The sequence below is a fragment of the Zalophus californianus genome, chromosome 3 (assembly GCF_009762305.2).
Source record: "Zalophus californianus isolate mZalCal1 chromosome 3, mZalCal1.pri.v2, whole genome shotgun sequence".
Classification (NCBI taxonomy): domain Eukaryota; kingdom Metazoa; phylum Chordata; class Mammalia; order Carnivora; family Otariidae; genus Zalophus; species Zalophus californianus.
In genome coordinates this window covers 116,667,461-116,683,838 of record NC_045597.1, presented here as the reverse complement: position 1 = coordinate 116,683,838, position 16,378 = coordinate 116,667,461, and the positions used below count along the sequence as shown (strand labels likewise).

Below are 16,378 nucleotides of genomic sequence, written 5' to 3'. Positions count from 1 at the left end.
ATAGGTGGCTTTTATGATATTGAGGTAGGTACCCTCTTTCCCTATACTCTGAAGAATTTTGATCAAGAAAGGATGCTGTACTTTGTCAAATGCTTTTTCTGCATCTATTGAGAGGATCATATGATTCTTGTTCTTTCTTTTGTTAATATATTGTATCACATTGATTGATTTGTGGATGTTGAACCACCCTTGCAGCCCAGGGATAAATCCCACTTGGTCATGGTGAATAATCCTTTTAATGTACTGTTGGATCCTATTGGCTAGTATTTTGGTGAGAATTTTTGCATCCATGTTCATCAAGAATATTGGTCTGTAATTCTCCTTTTTGATGGGGTCTTTGTCTGGTTTGAGAATCAAGGTAATGCTGGCCTCATAAAATGAGTTTGGAAGTTTCTCTTCCATTTCTATTTTTTGGAACAGTTTCAGGAGAACAGGTATTAATTCTTTTTTAAATGTTTGGTAGAATTCCCCTGGGAAGCCCTCTGGCCCTGGGCTTTTGTTTGTTGGGAGATTTTTGATGACTGCTTCAATTTCCTTAGTGGTTATAGGTCTGTTCACGTTTTCTATTTCTTCCTGGTTCAATTTTGGTAGTTGATACATCTTTAGGAATGCATCCATTTCTTCCAGGTTATCTAATTTGCTGGCATAGAGTTGCTCATAATATGTTCTTATAATTGTTTGTATTTCTTTGGTGTTGGTTGTGATCTCTCCTCTTTCTTTCATGATTTTACTTAATTGGGTCATTTCTCTTTTCTTTTTGATAAGTCTGGTCAGGGGTTTATCAATCTTGTTAATGCTTTTAAAGAACAAGCTCCTACTTTCGTTGATCTGTTCTACTGTTCTTTTCGTTTCTATTTCATTGATTTCTGCTCTGATCTTTATTATTTCTCTTCTCCTGCTGGGTTTAGGCTTTATTTGCTGTTTGTTCTCTAGCTCCTTTAGGTGTAGGGTTAGGTTGTGTATTTCAGACCTTTCTTGTTTCTTGAGAAAGGCTTGTATTGCTATATACTTTCCCCTCAGGACTGCCTTTGCTGCATCCCAAAGATTTTGAACAGTTGTGTTTTCATTTTCATTGGTTCCCATGAATTTTTTTAATTCTTCTTTAATTTCCTGGTTGACCCATTCATTCTTTAGTAGGATGCTCTTTAGCCTCCATGTATTTGAGTTCTTTCTGACTTTCCTCTTGTGATTGAGTGCTAGTTTCAAAACATTGTGGTCTGAAAATATGCAGGGAATGATCCCAATATTTTGGTACCGGTTGAGACCTGATTTGTGACCTAGGATGTGATCTATTCTGGAGAATGTTCCATGGGCACTAGAGAAGAATGTGTATTCCATTGCTTTAGGAAGGAATGTTCTGAATATGTCTGTGAAGTCCATTTGGTCCAGTGTGTCATTTAAAGTCTTTATTTCCTTGTTGATCTTTTGCTTAGATGATCTGTCCATTTCAGTGATGGTGGTGTTAAAGTCCCCCACTATTATTGTATTGTTGTCAATGTGTTTCTTTGCTTTTGTTATTAATTGCCTTATATAATTGGGTGCTCCCATGTTAGGGGCATAGATATTTACAATTGTTAGATCTCCTTGTTGGATAGGCCCTCTAAGTAGGATACAGTGTCCTTCCTCATCTCTTATTACAGTCTTTGTTTTAAAATCTAATTTGTCCGATATAAGGATTGCCACCCCAGCTTTCTTTTGGTGTCCATTAGCATGGTAAATGGTTTTCCACCCCCTCACTTTCAATGTGGGGGTGTCTTTGGGTCTAAAATGAGTCTCTTGCAGACAGCATATTGATGGGTCTTGTTTTTTTAATCCAATCTGATAGCCTGTGTCTTTTGATTGGGGCATTTAGCCCATTTACATTCAGGGTAACTATTGAAAGATAAGAATTTAGTGCCATTGTATTGCCTATAAGGTGACTGTTACTGTATATTGTCTGTGTTCCTTTCTGGTCTATGCTGCTTTTAGGCTCTCTTTTTGCTTAGAGGACCCCTTTCAATATTTCTTGGAGGGCTGGTTTTGTCTTTGCAAATTTCTTTAGTTTTTGCTTGTCCTGGAAGAATTTTATCTCTCCTTTATTTTCAATGACAGCCTAGCTGGATATAGTATTCTTGGCTGCATATTTTTCTTGTTTAGTGCTCTGAATATATCATGCCAGTCCTTTCTGGCCTGCCAGGTCTCTGTGGATAGGTCTGTTGCCAATGTAATGTTTCTACCATTATAGGTTACATATCTCTTCTCCTGAGCTGCTTTCAGGATTTTCTCCTTGTCTCTGAGACTGGTAAGTTTTACTATTAGATGTCAGGGTGTTGACCTATTTTTATTGATTTTGAGAGGGGTTCTCTGTGCCTCCTGGATTTTGATGCCTGTTTCCTTCCCCACATTAGGGAAGTTCTCTGCTATAATTTGCTCCAGTATACCTTCTGCCCCTCTCTTCTTCTTCTGGGATCCCAATTATTCTAATGTTGTTTCATCTTATCGTATCGCTTATCTCTCGAATTCTGCCCTCGTGATCCAGTAGTTGTTTATCTCTCTTTTTCTCAGCTTCTTTATTTTCCATATTTATATATGGAAATATTTATATATTCCATATTTATATATGATCTTCTCTATCACAGATTCTCCCTTCTACCTCATTTATCCTAGCAGTTAGTGCCTCCATTTTTTATTGCACCTCATTAATAGCCTCTTTGATTTCGAGTTGGTTAGATTTTAGTTCTTTTATTTCTCCAGAAAGGGTTTCTCTAATAACTTCCATGCTTTTTTCAAGCCCAGCTAGTATCTTTAAAGTCATGATTCTGAACTCTAGGTCTGACATTGCACTAATGTCCGTATTGAGTAGGTCCCTTGCAGACGGTACTACCTCTTGTTCTTTTTGTTGAGGTGATTTTTTCCATCTTGTCATTTTGTCCAGAGGAGAAAAGATGAATGAGAGAACAAAATGCTAACAGGTTAACAACGTCCCCAGAAAATATACTCTAATCAAATCAGAAAAGTCCTGAAACCAGGGGAAAAGAAAGGGAAAGAAAGAAAAAAGAAAGAGAGAGAAAAAAAGAAAAAGATAAAAACAAACAAAAACAGAACAAAACCAAAAAAAAACAGAATATGATCAAATATGATCAGGCTGGTGCATAGATCAGTACCACACACTAGATTTTGGGTGTATTTTGGTCTTTTAGAAGAAATTGCCTCCTAAAATTTTAAAGAAATAAAGACTTATATATGTACAAAATATGGGTTGATACGATGAAGGGATGGAATATGAATGTAAAGAAGAAAATTATAAAAAATTTTAAAAAAGGAATTGATAAGATGTTTGAAAAAAGAAAGAAGAGGATTAAAAAAAAAGGAAAGAAAGAAAGAAAAAAAAGGGGGAGAGAATGTGATCAGGCAGGAGACTAGAACAAAGCCATCACTAGAGATTTAGGGTATATTTTGATATGTTAGAAGAAACTATCTCAAAATTTTAAAGAGAGAACAACTTATGTATATATGCCAAAGATAAGGGTAACTACGATGAAGGGATAGAATATAACTCTAAAAATGAAAAATAAAAATGTTTTTTCAAAAAAGAGATTGATAAGATGTTGGTTGAAAAAGGGAAAAAGAAAAATACAAAAAAAAAAACCAGTTAAAAAAATTAACTTTGAAAGACTAATGAATCATGATAAAAAAGCCATGAATTCTATGTGCATTATTCCCCCAGCGCTGGAGTTCTCCCGTTCTCATTGATGGGTAAACTTGGTCTTGGCTGGCTGTTTGTGCTGATCTTCTGGGGGAGGAGCCTGTTGCCGTGGTTCCCAAATGTCTTTGCCAGAGACGGAATTGCCCCGCCCTTGCCGTGTGGGGGCTAAGCAATCTGCTCGGGTTTTCTCTCGGGAGCTTTTGTTCCCTGCAAGCTTTCCGCACAGTGTTGGAGGATGAGAGTGAAAATGGCGGCCTCCCAATCTCCGCCTGGAGGAGCTGAGAACTCGGGGTCCCGCTCCTCAGTGCGCCCCCAGAGAAAAGCAGTCAGTCACTCCCTTGTCCCCGGTCTCCGGCCGCACTCCGTGCTCACCCGGCCTGTGACCAAGCATTTCTATCTCTGGCACCCGACCCCGTGTGGAGTCGCCAAACCCAGCAGACCCCTGCGGTGCGCTCCCGCGCCACTCCTTCTGGGGGAGGAAGGGGAGTCTCCCCGGATCTGCCACTTGTTGGGTCCCTGCTGGAGGAGCAGTGGCCCGACTGTCACCGATCACAGTTTATGGCAACCCTGAGCTGAGTGCCCGCTCCTCGGCTCCGTCTCTGCAGCCGGCTTCCCCGCTCCGATACCTGGGAGTTCTGCTGCACTCAGGCACCCCCGGTCTTTCTGTGACCCCGAGGGTCCTGAGACCACACTGTCCTGTGAGGGTTCCACCCCCCGCTTAGCCACTAGAGCAATGTCCCTCAGTGGAGCCGACTTCTAAAAGTTCCGATTTTGTGCTCTGTGGCTCTATCACTTGCCAGAAGTGGCCCACGGAGGCCCCCTCCCCCACCATCTATCCTCCCGAGTATCGCCCCGGATTCACTTCTCCGCACGTCCTACCTTCCAGAAGGTGGTCGCTTTTCTGTTCAGAGGGTTGTTGCTCTTCTTTTCTTTGATCTCCTGTTGAGTTCGTAGGTGTTCAGAATGGTTTGATCCCTATTCAGCTGAACTCCTGAGACCAGATGAAATCCAGGTCTCCTACCCTCCGCCATCTTGCTCCGCCTCCCCCTCATTTAGTTTTTAAGAATTATTTTGTATCATTGTGGACATCTTCTGGTTGTTTGAACAATCGTAAATAACATCAATTTGAGATAAATATGTAATTTTAAATGCAGGAGTTACAGCATGTGCCAAATCAGAAAATATTCATGTAATCCATGTGTCATAGTTCTAAGGTTTGCAAAGAGAGTAGTTGGACTAATGGTAACAAGGAAGCTAGATGTGACTTTCTACATAAAATATGACATTATCTCCAGCAAACCCCCTGTGTACAGAGTCAACAAATGAGTGAGGAGGCCAGCAGTGGGCCTCTCAAATTACAGCAACATCCTTCCTGTCCACTTCCATTTACTCTTAATTCATGGCACCAGCCCTATTTTGAAAGCAATTTTCTTTTTGATGGATTGAAACACAAACTTGTTTCACACTGATTTTAAGTAAGGGTCTAGGGATGTCACTTTTCTATTACATTTGACATCATCAGCTGGTTGTCTTAGACAGACCTGAACTAGCAGTGTAAGATGTTAGCACTCAGGAAGTGATGAGCTTTAGACTGAACTGAACCATTACTTACTGTTCTGCAAATGGTAACAGCGGTGATGTGGCCAAGCCATTTATACAATCAGCCTATTCTATTACATTACATGTATTCCTGTCTCCTCTGAGTAGCTTTGTCAAAATGAATGGAGACTTTTATAAATTATATAATTACTGGTTACTTTAAAATATTGTACCAATTACACAAAAGGTTACCCCCAAAGTTCTAATTGGAAGGTTAACGGTTAATGGGGTGACTCAGCTTTTAGCAGTATTGTATTTTGAGGCTATATGGGTGAGACACAGCATCTGAACTTTCCACTTTAGCTTCATTCATTTTTATAATTACGATTATTTTGATATTGCTTAATAGATTTACTATTTTACTTACCTAAATGTTCTAAGGGATGGATGCTGTGGAGCAATCAGTTTAGGAAACAAACAAATGCATTGAGAGAAAAAATATCTTTGGCTTTCATTTTCCAGTATCAACATCATGCTTCAATTTCCATTGTTTATAAAAACAATGGTCTCATCTACATAAAACCCAATAAATGTGAATATAGAAAAGAAGGCTTTATAAAGGTTGCTGAGAAAGTATTTGATGCTATAGTTGTGTTGAATTTTTACCATTTCAAAAAGAAAAAAGTATTACTTACATATTTTTCTAGTTGAACTTACATGCTGAGTTAATAAGATTTCCTGTGTAACTCAGTAAGCAAATTTTAGTGAGCGTTCACTTAGGAATTGGAAAAGAGTATCATTATGTGTCCATTATTTCTGTGATTTCTGAAATCTTCTTCCTACACTTGTAAACTACATGAAAATCACATGGTTAAGCAACATCTTTTTCCCAAGTTGTTTATCTTCCGTTGTGGAAATTCTACAGCAACTTCCTGGGTTGAAATTGTAGCTGATTTACCTGGCAATGCCTCCTGCTCTGAGCATCAACATTACTCCAAGGCTAAGCATGACAATCTCAAGGTTCTTGTGAAAGTTGTCATGTATTTTCATTTAGCATAATGTTTTCTTAATATCTAGAAAGGACTTTTGTCATTCAAGAAAATACAAAACAGGAGCTGAATAATTAAGACTTAATTTTATTCCCTCCTAGGGTGTTTATCTGAAGAAGATGGGTTTTCCTTTGGTTTGGTGATGTGTTAGTCTCCAGAAATATAAGTGTAAACATGAGAAGCAAAAACAGAATATATTTGGCATTTAAATTCATTTATTATTCACTCATTTACCATTTTCTTTTTTAACCAAATAGAAACAATAACACCAGGGTGATAGTCTGGGTGCTGTTGTTTATGGGTCAAAAAAATCTTTAAGAAATTAAGTCAGACTAACACACCCATAGCCTACTTCTTCTGGAACAGCACTATACTGGAGAAAAGAGAGTAGGGAATCTAAGGGGAGGCACGGGAAGAGTGACATCCTGGCCCTTTGGAAGTACCTTATTTCTTTCAGACCATAAGGATCAATGAAGGAAAAAGCACTTTCTCTTTCAGTAAGCAGTTCCCTAAGTCAGAGGTTGGCAAACTTCCTGTAATTGGCCAGATGGTGAATATGCTGCGTTCAGTGGTCTATAGAGTCTCTCCTGCCACTGCACAACTCCGCCATTGCAGAGTGAAAGCAGCCGTAGATAATACAGAGAGTGGTGTGACTCTCTTCCAATAAAACTGTATTTTTAGACCCCGAAATGTAGATTTTATGTGCCACAAATATTACTTTTTAGATTTTTCTTTCAATCATTTAAAAATATAAAAACTATTTTTAGCTCAATGGTTATAAAAAAGAGGGGGGAGGGAGTACTGGATTTGACCCTTGGGCTGTAGTTGTATGACCCCTGTCCTCAATAATAATCTTATTTTTAAAACCTCCAAATGCAGATACACACATATACATATATATATATATATATATATTTACATTCTAAGATTATGTTTTTGTCAAGAGATTCAATCCTAATGACAGGTCTGTTTTTATTAAACACATGCTTGTGAACATGTCCAACTTTCAGCCCAAATAATAATTGGAAGGCAAATGAGGAGCCATGGATTAAACTAGCGTTCAGGAGTGCCCCAAGCCCTACCTGAGTTTCTGTATCATGCTTAAGATTTATTTGTAGTTTCACCTGCAAATTTTTAATTCACTGGAGGCACGTGCTACAGTTCCACAACCTTTTTACCTCTCCCCTTGCTCTCTTTCCAAAGCCTTTTTCTTTCCCTATTTATGTCTTATTTAGGCTTCCCAGGACAAAAGGGATTTTGATCTGATGCAACACAGCAAGAGAGAAAAATGGCAGAGAGAAGGGAACGCCAGAAAAGTGAGAGATGAATTAGGTGAAAGAGACAAGCACAAGAAGGAGGTGGTTTTCATCTCATCAGGAGAGGATGTGTGATGAGAGGTGGGTCACTCTGTTCCTCCCACTTTTCTTCTGGCTTCTCCTCCTCTTCTCCCCATTTCTCCTGTCTCACCCCCAAAGCCTTGGTTGCCCATTTCTTGCCCACACCTAATTTCCTACTTGTCTCTGAACTTCTTACCAGACTCTGTCTTTCATTTCTACTTCCTCCTTTTGTTTGTTTCCCAGCACAACCCTCGGGCTCATCCCCTGGTAAGTGTCACTACAGCTTGCCTTTCACCTTGCGCTGCTTCCAGCCACTGCAAGTAGCCACTGCAGGCAGCTACCCAACCCCCCCCGCCCCCCTGCCCCCTGCCCCCCCTGCCCCTGCCTCCGCGGGTGTGACCACACTCTTCAGAGCAGCACGGGCACCCTCGATCCCCACCCGCCTCCTGCTCAGGGAGACTTCATGACGGCAGGGAGAATCATCCCCCCAGACGTTTTGCAGAAAGAGTTAGTACCCGAGCTGATGCATTTGGAAGGCAGAGCACTCTTCTGGCTCCCCTAATCTGCTTTTTAAATGCCGAATTTAGCTTTTATCACCTTTTCCCACATACTTTACTGATGTGTCTGAGTATTGGAGAACTTGCATGCATTTGTGGTACCACTTTTGAACTCAGATTCATGGGTTCAGTTATACTATTTTTTTAAATAAATGGACTCACTGATGAGGAGGATTAAAAATTATTTTATTGTAAAAATTATTAGGCCTCAAGTAAGCATACGTTGTTCACTGTTAAAAATTTAGAGCATGAATATGAGCAAACAAAAGTCAAAAATCACGGCAAACTCTACTTCTCAGACATAGCCATTTAACATTTTATTATATAATCTCCCAGAGTTCTATATAACCCGAAACATGGATGGATTTATACATGTCTATCTGTCACAATTTCATCAGAAGAGCAAAACTATTTGGAGATACACATAAAATAAGGGATTTGACCTTTCTCAATCATGACAGCTGGTTAAATACTCTCTGTGTTTTTGCTTTTGTGTCTGGGGCTGGAGTCTGAAGAACTTCATCAAGCTAGTTACAATCTCTGAACCACAATTTTTTCATTTGTAAAATGGAAATAATACTTACCTAATAGAGTTATTCAATATGAATATCATTATTAAATGAAATGATAGTGTAATGTGTTTCATCATACTTCCTTGTTTGCAGAAAGCTCAGTAAAGTTTATCAATGATTATTATTATTAATAATTATTAATAATTATGCTTATTAGATTTTCCATCACTGACACTAGCTATGGACCAGCAATGTGGCTTTTCTGATGCTCGGTTTCATCACCTGTAAAATCGAGCCGTTAATACTTACTTCAAAGTAATATTGTGAGAACTGAATGAGAAAGTAAATCTAAAAATACCAGAGACCAAGTCTTGCATGAAGAGAGTACTTGGTGAACCTCTCTGGTTCTCCTAAGGCTAAGATTGTGTTAGCATTCATTATTATCTCGTGTGGAGCCTATTGTCATTTACATCCTTGGAGTTTCACCTGCACGGTGAAATAGCTCTGTTATTCTATACTTGAAAAATGTTTATCCTGCTCAGTATAGGATTTTATATTTATCCTTGTTCTTTTTCATTGCAATAGCTTTCTATCCCATACCTCAGAATGCCCAGATTTCTTTCAAATTTGATTCTGGGTCCAACATATTTTTTCTTACTTAGTTTTTCATGCTTCCTACAAATCGATCTAAGATGTTAGGCTGAGTCTTATAATATTGACCTATAATTTTATGGGTCCAAAATGGTTACACATTTGCAGTTGTATATGGCTCAACCGAATATTTATTACAAAGTTGAATAGAACCGAGGACGTGAGTGTGAACTAATGCTTTATTAGTAGTTTTGACCTTTTTGGGTCACGAATCTCTGAGAATTATATGAAAGCTATTTATTTCCTTTCTGGAAACACACACGCACACACACACACACACACACACACACACAACTTCATACTGTCTTTTTATTGCATTGGATATTCATTTCCTTCATGGAGACAGAATACAAAACAAATTTTCTAAAAAAAAAGGCTTCTCTTATTCTCAACTTTAATGTGAAAAATGTTACTTGCCTTAAAAATTATAGCAATAATAATTGTGTATAAAACTAAACTGTAAACTTAAATCATGTTTAACTTTGAATTTCAATGAGAACACAGGTAGTTTTCTGATTTGAATAAGAAGTAAACATTGTGGAATGACTAACATAACTGTGAAAATCACCTTTTTTTAATCCTAAAATATTAGATATTTATTCTTTTTTTAGTTCTGGATGCCAGGAGTCTGAAATCAAGTTGTTGGGCAGGTTTTTTTTGTTTTGTTTTGTTTTGTTTTTTGTATAAACTCTGAGGGAGAATCTGTTCCATGCTTCTCTCCAGCTTCTGGTGGTTATCAGGAATCCTTGGCATTCACTGGTATGTAGGTGCATGACTGCAATCTGTCTCCAGTTTCACATGGTGTTCTCCTCGGTGTGCTTCTCAGTGTCCTCTCATCTTCTTATAAAGATACTTGTCATTAGATTTAGAGCCCATCTTAAATCCAGGATGATTTGATCTTAAGATCGGCGGATTAGCCCCCTTAGAACCAGTCAGCCCTCCTGTTAGGGATTCGATATCCTGTGGCAGGGCTGAACTGAGCTGTCACTGGAGCGAATCTCGGTCATAGATGACATCCTGCAGTCTTTGCTGGGCAAGTGAGAGGCTTTCTTGGGTCTCCCAAAGGGTGTCTAGAAGACGGTCCCTTTCATCTAGCATATTCACCATCAGCTGCTCAAAATGGGAGTCTGAGTCTGAGCCACTGCTTTGGGACCCCCTTTGGCTCATTGGGGTATCCTCGTTAATCGTGGGCATCACTTCACACATCATTGCTGCTGGGAGCTGGTGCGGCTGCTACAGCATCTTCTCGCCTCACTTGCCTCGTGCTGTGGCTGCTGGGGCTGAAAATCATCTTTTGACAGTCATTTCTGAGTTTTCATTTCTTTGTCTACAAATGCTGGAGACTCTAACTGACAAATGTCTGGCATAGCAAAACAATGGAATCAGAACTCCCATTACCGGTTTTGCTAGATGAGAGTAGATTTGTTTCAATGAGCAACAGAATTTCCAAGGTCTTCAGGTGGGATTTCTATCGTATCATGTCCTTTGCTCTCAAGTCAAGGAGATGAACTTTCATAAGGCCTGCAAGTCAGCAAAATAAGGATTATGAATCCACATTTCATTTTTAGGTTATCTGAGAGGAAGTAAGCTTCTAAAAAAATTCTGTGTTGTTTCCAAGTGTCTGTAGGTTTTGGTTTGCTTAAAAATTTAGAAGGCTTTATTGCTTTTGATTTGAGCCTACAGAATCACTTCCTCCAGCAAAGGGAAGTTTTCAGAGTTGTCTCTCTTCAATCTTTTGTTCCAGAATGTCCCTTTAGCCAAAACGTCTCCTAGTTTTTAAACAGTATTTATAATGCTGACCATAGAGCCTTAATGGAAAGGTTTACATTATTCCCGAGGCTGAAAATATTTGTCAAGTGAGCCAGTTCAGAAAGACATGCTCTGTGCCAAATGGTTTTATGAGTGGATTTCTTCTATCAAATAAAAAGAGTGATTGGTGGGTGGGTGTTGGGGGATCTGTCCCAAGTTAATCAAGATCATATTAAAAACCCTTTCTTTTATATCATATGAAAGAATCCATATTCTGCTCCTCTATCTTGGCAAAACTTTTTGGCAAAGTGAGTCACTTTCCTGGCAGTATCCAAATATTTTAGGCTGTTGACCAGGTCTATTACATTAATGCATCCTGATGTGCAACACTAGGTTCATAATTATCGGTGGAATTTATTTCCTTGTTCCTTTTTTATCAACTCACTTGATAAATGTTGCTTAAAGACTCTCAAGGACAAGTATCACGCAGAAATGACATTTATTTGCCCTTATTTGTCACTTCTCATAGAGAGATAAGCATGACTCACCTTCTTAGGACACAAGGATAGCATAATCATTATATATCTTATTATAGTACTTGAAAGATGAACAGCAGTATACATGTTCCAAATAAAAATCTTTAATTAATAAAACATATCATATTTCTTTATTAATAACAATTTAGTTTGCAAATGATGCATTAACTGTCTTATTATTATAAATTACCATGATTATTGGTTCAAATATAACTATAGCAACTTTGTTCAAAATTTATCCTTTAAATTCCCACAATAAATGGCACTTAGCCAATCCCCCAGTTGGCTTAGCCCTCACCAAGATAGTTCTTCCATTCTATATTCAGTTTTATTTATGATCCCAACTTACATTGTGGTTATATGTCTTGTTTCAAATTCTTTCCTATAGGCCAATCTAATCTTAATATGGTTATTATTTCCATCTGTTTTTTACCTTTATTGGACATCTCCCATTGTAGAATTTGTCCCCTTCCCAGGCTTCTTCCTCCTACTCATTTAAATGTATTATTACCTTCCTTCTAACCACCCCAAAAAGGCTTGCATCTGGCCAATTGCTTGTAGTACACTTTCACGAGGTACTCTGTACATGAATCTCCATTCTTAAGTTCAGAGATTTTCTTGAGAGTAGCATTTGGGGTGTAGTACTATTAATTATTCCCCCATTACTAGATCTGTTTCTGTCTAAAAGTGATTTTTTCCCATTCTGCATTCTTACGCATGAATGCCTACTATAAAATGTGAGCATTTCATAAGACCATATTTACTTGTTAGAATCTAAAATTTAATTTTAACTGTTTAAAACATTTATTCAGTGGGTAGCTTATAAAAATTAGAGAAAATGAGTATTTCTTATTTTGTTACTATGAATCTCCAGTATAATCATTTTTATTTATATATCATTCTTACTGCCTGCCATAATATTTCCTTTTCCCCTCTGTCCTGAAAATAGTACATTAAAACTTTTTTTATTTTTTAAATTTTATTATGTTATGTTAGTCACCATACAATACATCACCAGTTTTCGATGCAGTGATCCACGATTCATTGTTTTTGTACAACCCCCAGTGCTCCATGCAATACGTGCCCTCCTTAATACCCATCACCAGGCTAACCCATCCCCCCACCCCCTTCCCCGCTAGAACCCTCAGTTTGTTTTTCAGAGTCCATCGTCTCTCATGGTTCATCTCCCCCTCCGATTTCCCCCTCTTCATTTTTCCCTTCCTTCTCCTAATGTCCTCCATGCTATTCTTTATGCGCCACAAATAAGTGAAACCATATGATAACTGACTTTCTCTGCTTGACTTATTTCACTTAGCATAATCTCCTCCGGTCCCATCCATGTTGTTGTAAAAGTTGGGTATTCATCCTTTCTGATGGCTGAGTAATATTCCATTGTATATATGGACCACTTCTTCTTTATCCATTCGTCTGTCGAAGGACATCTTGGCTCTTTCCACAGTTTGGCTATTGCGGACATTGCTGCTGTGAACATTGGGGTGCATATGGCCCTTCTTTTCACTACATCTGTGTCTTTGGGGTAAATACCCAGGAGTGCAATTGCTGGGTCATAGGGTAGCTCTATTTTTAATTTTTTGAGGAACCTCCACACTGTTTTCCAAAGTGGCTGTACCAACTTGCATTCCCACCAACAGTGTAAGAGGTTCCCCTTTCTCCACAACCTCTCCAACATATGTTGTTTCTTTCCCTGTCCACTTTTGCCATTCTAGCTGGTGTAAGGTGATATCTCAATGTGGTTTTGATTTGAATTTCCCTGATGGCTAATGATGATGAACATTTTTTTCATGTGTCTGTTAGCCATTTGCATGTCTTCTTCAGAGAAGTGTCTTTTCATGTCTTCTGCCCATTTTTTGACTTGATTATTTGTTTTTTGGGTGTTGAGTTTGAGAAGTTTTTTTATAGATCTTGAATACCAGCCCTTTATCTGTAGTGTCATTTGCAAATATCTTCTCCCATTCTGTGGGTTGCCTCTTTGTTCTGTTGACTGTTCCTCTGCTCTGCAGAAGCTTTTTATCTTGATGGAGTCCCAAAAGTTCATTTTTGCTTTTGTTTCACTAGCTTTTGGAGATGTATCTTGAAAGAAGTTGCTGTGGTCGATGTCAAAGAGGTGACTACCTATGTTCTCCTCTAGGATTTTGATGGATTCCTGTCTCACATTGAGGTCTTTCATCCATTTTGAGTTTATCTTTGTGTATGGTGTTAGAGAATGGTCGAGTTTCATTCTTCTGCATGTGGCTGTCTAATTTTCCCAGCACCATTTATTGAAGAGACTGTCTTTTTTCCATTGTATGTTTTTTCCTGTTTTGTCAAAGATTATTTGACCATAGAGTTGTGGGTCCATATCTGGGTTCTCTGTTCTGTTCCATTGGTCTATATGTCTGTTTTTGTGCCAGTACCATGCTGTCTTGGTGATCACAGTTTTGTAATATAGCTTGAAATCGGGCAACGTGATGGCCCCAGCTTTGTTTTTCTTTCTCAACATTTCTTAATCAAGTTAGTGCATTCCCTGGAATCATAATTCCCTTGGAATTTTTTTAAATGTTCTTTGTCCCTTTTCAGGGGACCAAATTTAATTATTGTAAGAATATCATTTTCAAAAGTTTTAAGTCATGGAATCCTTATTTCCTTTAAAGGAAATCTCACTCAGAGCCCTTAAATGTAAAATAGATAAAAGTGAAGTTCTTCTAGATGAAGGGTGTATGTGTGTGGGGAAGCAGACCTCCTCTAGGTGACACCTCTGTGGCTCCAAATCCCTTGCAGAGCACAGTTTTGCAAGCCGTGGTCACGTTAAGCAAAATCTTTATTTATGGCAATTCCTTTCTTCTGTGAATATTTACTGAGCACCCACCATTGGCAAAGCACTGTACTATGCGTTACTCATATCCTACTCTCATTTCCAAAGTGATACCTTTCTATCAAGAGTAAATGAAAACACAATCTACATCCTCATGTGTCTCAAAAATCACCAGGAATCTGTTCTGGGCAGCTTCTGGTGATTATATTCTTTCCAATATAAATAGGCACACATGAAAACCAGTTTTTCTCTTTTAAAAGACTTTTTGGATCTGGACCATCAAGTTCAAACTGCATTGAGGGGGGACATGGCACAAAATGTAGTGAATGTAACTGTCACAGAGGGAAGCTCAGGTTCTCTAGTTGTATTTCCTTCAGTGACCCTGACCCTGAATGATAGGACTCAGCGTGCCCTGTAAACACTGCATGTCCTATCTCTGTTCCTTTATTCTCTTGTCCATTCTAGTCCACTCTCAATGGGCTGCTGGTCCAAATAGTACATTTCTGTCTTTCAAATCTTCAGCCCCTTCAGCGAAAAATCTCTGTGCCACAAATCACATATCTACTTTAAAATCACACACTAGTCCTTTTACTACGGTTATTTTTGCATACTTTACACCTGTCTTCGTACAAGATTATAAATGCCCCAGGGACAGAAGGCACTCCTCTAGGGCCTAACTGCAAGAATCAAGTTAAATAGGGACCTGGTTTATTTAACTAAAGAAATTGGGGGAAATGATAAACGGGTGCACAGAAAGAAGAGAAATAAGGCCAATGTAAGTATCATTTTTAGGATTTCTGGATAAAATAGTGTGTCTCAGTAATAGGGAGAACCATTTCCTTTCTACCAAAATGGCAACATACTCTAAGTACCTCGAGGATGGCAAAGTTTGGGACCGTTGGCAGCAAAGTCTCAGCATAGTGCTGATATTCTCCTGGCAGGCCACCAAACCACGGCAGAGGTTAGGCATGCCAGAATCCCAGGAGGAAAGGACATTGACCAAGAAGAGTTAGACCAGGGCAGGAGGAATGTGGAAAACACCACATGGTCCAGTGGTGACTGTGGCTGATGGATCAGTTCACGAACACATAGGAAAACCTGCTAGAGCTGATGGGTCAGATGGAGAAGAATTTGCAGGAGATCACAGATCCTGGTTAGCAGATGAGGATAAGATATGTTTAATTTGTAATCGTGATTAAGTTGCCCTGCATCCAAAAACTGGTGAGGTCCAGAAATGTTTGGATTACTTTTATTTTACAGAAAATGCAAAGCCTCTTAATTTATAATTATTAAAAGACTTTTAAATGCAAATATCCATTAAGACTAAGGTATAAATGACTAACATCATTGTATATACACACTATGTGTGTGTTATATGTGTATATGTCCATATGTCTGTCCTCAAGAAGAGATTTTGCTAAGAGAGTAAAACTGGCTAGCCAAAATTGAAAGAAGACATAGAGAAGAGAAACAGTGGATTTTCTGGGGACTCTGAAGAATACAAATGAATCCTGTTTTTCAGTTTTGACTATGATTGTCTATCTTAGTGAGCAATTTATTTAATATAAACTTAGCACTTTGCCCAACTCTCTACAAAATACAGATTGTCTGGAAAAAAGAAAACATGCTTCAGCCTCAAAATTGAAAGTAGTTGTTCTAAAACTATAAAAATAGTGAGTCTATAAGGATGACTGTAAGCAGATGTCTCTGAAAAAAAGTGTAAAACCCACAAAAATTCTAATTTCCTTCTATCACTGGAATACTCCCTTTTGGTTTGTAGACTGTCAGTTTTAGACAGCCAGGTGGACTTGGAGAAATAGCATACATAGATTTTCCATATTTCTAAGTACAAGTATTTGGAAGCTAGTAACATCTGAATCATCCCTAAACCATCTTTCACCCAATAATTTTTGGATCAAGTTAAGCCAATGTCTGCAATCCACTGCCATTT

General features: G+C 38.5%; 1 pseudogene; it reads left to right on the top strand.

Moving 5' to 3' along the window:
• Positions 1-6,940, top strand: part of LOC113920380 — a 48,678-nt pseudogene extending 41,738 nt beyond the window's left edge.
• The last annotated feature ends 9,438 nt before the right edge of the window (positions 6,941-16,378 follow it).